At 33.5% G+C, this 5,022-nt stretch overlaps 1 non-coding gene across 1 annotated transcript; it reads left to right on the top strand.

Moving 5' to 3' along the window:
• Positions 1-215: 215 nt before the first annotated feature.
• LOC128032967 (small nucleolar RNA R71) lies at positions 216-322 on the top strand. Its single transcript, XR_008189305.1, has one exon. It is a non-coding gene; the product is annotated as a small nucleolar RNA R71 (small nucleolar RNA).
• The last annotated feature ends 4,700 nt before the right edge of the window (positions 323-5,022 follow it).

The raw sequence follows: 5,022 nt of genomic DNA, 5'->3' as shown, positions 1-5,022 counted from the left end.
TGGTGATTGAATCTAAATTAAAAACACTAGCTGCTTTCATCGGCTTCGTCCTCAATACTTGCCACTGATGATTTTTCAGTGACATTTCCTCAATAAATTCATAAGCCACTTCAGGTGTTTTATTATTCAGAGTTCCACCGACTGCTGCATAGATTATTTTCCTAGTTGAGGGATTCAAACCATTGTAAAAGGTTTGAACTTGTAACCATAGAGGTAACCCATAGTGAGGGAACCTTATCAATAAATCCTTATACCTCTCTCATGCATCATATAACATATCTAAATCAATCTGCACAAAGGAAGAGATGTCATTCCTTAACTTGGTTGTCTTAGCTGGTGGGAAGTACTTCAGTAGAAAGTTATCGGTCATTTGATCCCATGTAGTGATAGAACCTCGTGGTAAAGAGTACAACCACTACTTAGCTTTTTTCCTCAAGGAGAAAGGGAACAACCGTAGGTGAATGGCATCATCAGTGATGCCATCAATTTTGAAAGTATCGCAAATTTCTAGAAAGTTGGCCAAATGAGTATATGGATCTCGTCTTGCAAACCATCAAACTGAACAAATTGTTAAATCATCTGAATAGTGTTCAGTGTTAGTTCAAAATTATTTGCAACAATAGTGGGTCTCACAATACTCGACTCAGCCCTAGCTAAAGTGGGCTTGGCATAATTGCACATAGTATAAGGAACAAGAGTAGGATCTACAGGATTTGCAATAACTGCAAGAGGTAGTTGATTATTCTAATTATCACCTATCTCCTCAGTAATAAAGGAACCTTCCAAAAGTAAACAAAAGAAAAATTAGAATGTAAACTAAAAAAATAAAATAAAATAAAAATAAATGGCTAAATTAATAAAAATAAAGTGTTCATAATATTTTAGTCCCCAGCAACGGCGCAAAAACTTGATGGTCACTAAACTAACTATAAATACGACAAAGGCAAGCGCACCTATCGAACAATAGTATAGCTATAGTGAGTAGGGAGTATCGTATCCACGAGAACCAAAAGTACTAGGAATTACCATCTTCTTTTTATCTAGCCAACAAATTGGGGTGATATGTTTTAATCTAAAATTACTAAATTAATTTATCTAAGAACGCAATGGAGAATAAATCAAGGAAATAATCAAATAATAACCAGTGAGATAGACAATACCACAAAAACAATCCACCCAGACTTCGTCTTTTATAAATCTGAATTAAAAGATTTATTCACTTGTGTCTTGATCTGTAAAAATCCCTAAATTATGTTAATATCTCTTTCGAGAGTAAGAATAACTGGCTCTAGGTTGAATAATTGAAATCTCTTTCTAATTAAAACCTCTATCATCGTATTAACTCGATCTATGGATTCTCTTATTATATTTGACTCTAATCCATTAGATTTATGTTGTCCTATTTCTAGGATTGCATGTAACTCCACTCAATTATGCTAGATCTACTCTTAACCAAGGACTTTTCATCCACTGAAATAAGCATATTAAACATGAATTAATATCCAGGAAATATTAAAATAAGAAATAAGCATACATATTGAGAACAAGAATCAAGTATTTATCGTGTAAAAACAGATATTAAATAAAAGGATTCATCATAGGTTTCATCTTCACTAGGTATCTAGGGAATTTAGTTCATAATCCTGAATGAAAACATCTTAAAGTCAGAAAAACCACAAGAAATAAAGAAACTCAATAAAACTTTGAAAGAATTTAAAAGAAGATCTTCGATCTTGAAGGAAATCCGCTTTTGAGTTGATTTCGATGGTGTTCTTCGAGTGTTTTCTTCGATCTTTTCTGATTGCCCCCTTATGTCTTCTTCTAATTGTTATTTGTAGACTTTAAAATGCCTAGAAAGCCTAAAAATTGGGTTTTTCTACGTATTTGGGAAGCAGGGTGAGAAATTGACACGGGATGGCACATGGGCGTGTGGCCAGCATGTGTGGCTCGTACGGGCATGTGTCGAGCCCCTGTGGAAATGCCGTGTGGATCCTAAAAATAGCTCTATTTGTCTGATTTTGGCTTGGTTTTCGCTCCTTTCACTCCTAAATGCTCTCCTAAGTATAGAAACATGAATTTCAAGGATTAGGAGAATCAATTTCACTAATTTGCATAATTAATCATCCAAAAAAGCATTAAGAATAGGATTAAAATATGTTACTTTTATAACTTATCAGGGATTGTGAGTTAAGCCCTATTCAACAGGACATGTTTGGTGTGTTGGAAAGTGTTAGCTTTATACTTCAGTTTTGGGATATGTTTGACTCTGTGAGTCATTTGGTGTGTTGGAGATCCTTGTATGCGATATGTGGTTATAGAACCCACTTTTATGTTTCATAGCCTCAAGTGTGAAATTATCTTAAAATGTATATATGTGTAATGTGATGTAAGCCTAAATGAGTATGTGGTAGCTATACAAATTATTATCTAAATGTGATGTTATTTGTTGTGGTAATACGATGTGAGATGGACGCTTAAATATGTGAATATTATGCTAAATGTGTTTATTTAAGTTTCATGAAAATGTTAGTATGTTCTTCTAGAAAATTGCTTATGTAATTTTGGTTTGGATCATTTACATTTAACTTCTGAATGAATGTGAATATATTAGCTAGACTTGCGGGTTATTAAAGCATGTATACGTCATTTAGCCTTGATGAATTATTGTTAAATGAATCATATATAAGTGAGTTGAGTGTAATTGCATGTAGGAGTATATATTAGTTTTATGAGTCAATGAAACGTGAATATGTTATTTTGACTTGATTAGAATATGGTTTTGAATGTGTTGTAGTATGCTCTTGTTTAACTTTTGATATTGTGTGTACATTGTGTTTATTTTGAGCATTCAATGAGTTGGTTAAGCTCACCCACTCGTTCTAAACCATTGCAGATAAGTAGTGCCGATGTGAGCGGTGTGGTCTCGATGGGTGATCCAAGCCAAATACTTTAGTTTCTATTAGTAGGTGTTAATTGATTATTCTTGTTTTGGGAATAAAAGGCAATGTAGTAGATGTTATGTTGACTTTGCTATGATTGTTAGTTGTTTGCATGCCTATTATGCTTGGAAATTATAGACTTGAAATATGATATTGAGACTAATATTTGGGACATTTTCGTGCTAAATTTATGTGGTATTTGATGCATGATTTTTTGAACTAGTTAGGAATTATCTATGTGATGATATATGCTGTGTTTTTAAGATCTAGAATAAAGGTATTGATATTTGGGTTTTAAAAAAGATACCTCTACAATTTTTGCAGTGCAGGAAGTCAGTTTTGCTAGTTGGTATCGATATTTTTCCATGAGTATCGATACTCAGGGTAAAATTATCGATACCTTTTCAGTGGTACCGATATTTTCTGAGAGTTGGGTTCTTGAGACGAGAAACAGTAAGATAATTTGGTATCGATTTTCCAAGCGGTATCAATACCACTTGAGAGAATTATCGATACCACTCTACCAGTATCGATACCTATGTAACAGTTTTGGGATATTTTGCTAAGTGATCCTAATGCTTGTTTGGAGCTTATTTTATGATTGTACAATGTATATTAGCACGTTTTATATATCTTAGAGTAAGTATGACTACAATTTGTATGAATGCCATAACAATAAAGGAAGCAAGAAGATGTTTGTCTAATAATGTGTCGACTTATGATGTATGTGATGTGAGACGATGGTGTAGCATCCTTATATTTTGGCTCGGCGATCGGGCCGAGTACGGGGTGTTACTATTCAACTCTAATGCCCTCCTTTAGGTCCTGATTTATCCTACATGACCATGTAACCTTATTTAAGTATAAAAACTACTAAAAAACATAATTTAATACTTCAAACTATAAGAACATAAATATATACTAAAATGACTTAATTTAACCAATAAAACAAGCTAAAGTTACGTGAAAAGGAATATAAATAACCGTGTATACCATGGTTGATCACACCCCCACACTTAAATTTTTGCTTGTCCTCAAGCAAACCAAGTCTAGACACCTAGCATGCAAAAGATATCCCTTGGATTGTATTAGCTACTTTGAACACGATTGGAAAATATTAAACTTGTGTCGATTCTTATCTCGCATGCAACTTAATCTTGATAACTCGATAATTTGAAAATTTTTATAATAAATTATGATTAGATACAAAGTTAACTTACTAACAAACTTAGAAGTGTAATACCCCATACCCAGTCCAGGCGTCAGGCCCGAGCTACAGTTTGTCACAATAGTAAACATGAACATTCTTATGCAATTTACTTAATAATATTCATTGTATTAATATATACAAGTTAAGTTTATGTTTAACATGTTTTACAAACAAATTCGAGACTCAAATGAGCTTACAAAAGCCCTAAAACCAACTCAGAACCATGTAAGAACTATTTTGAAACTTTTATAAAAAGATAGGCAAAAAGGCAAAACAGGGGTCACACGATCGTGTGGTCAGGCCATGTGACAAACTGAAGCTATGTGGGGCAGTCATAGTCATAGTCGTGTCCCCAAACTGTGTAACAGACTATTATCGTGTAATATAGGATCACACGACTGTACAACTAATTGCGGTCCTGTGAACTAAGAACCAACCTAAACGTGTATAATGCACAGCCGTGTCAACCACCCAAGTGTGACACACGACTGTGTGGTAGCTTCTGTGCAACAAAAATTGCCTTTTTTGTGTAAGTTTCATACCATCCATTCAAAGTGACCTATAATGCCATTTTATACCATTCAAACCTACTCCAAAACATACACATTTCCAAGGCTAGAACATCAATTTACATAATCATTTAAACATACAACCAATATGACCTCATTGGCACCAATAAAACATTAAACTTAAATAAAATACAAATCATGTTTTAATCATTTCATATCACAAACTCAACAATGCCAAACATAAACATTTGCTTAACACAAACCAAAGTCTATTGCCATTCATGCCACCACCTAATTTATATGCATAATACCAGTAAAAAAACCAAACTTGGCATTAGCCATAAATCATATAACAAGTTACCAA

The sequence above is a fragment of the Gossypium raimondii genome, chromosome 9, assembly GCF_025698545.1.
Source record: "Gossypium raimondii isolate GPD5lz chromosome 9, ASM2569854v1, whole genome shotgun sequence".
Taxonomy (NCBI): domain Eukaryota; kingdom Viridiplantae; phylum Streptophyta; class Magnoliopsida; order Malvales; family Malvaceae; genus Gossypium; species Gossypium raimondii.
Note: the sequence above shows the minus strand (reverse complement) of the source record. Positions and strands in the feature narration are given on the sequence as shown.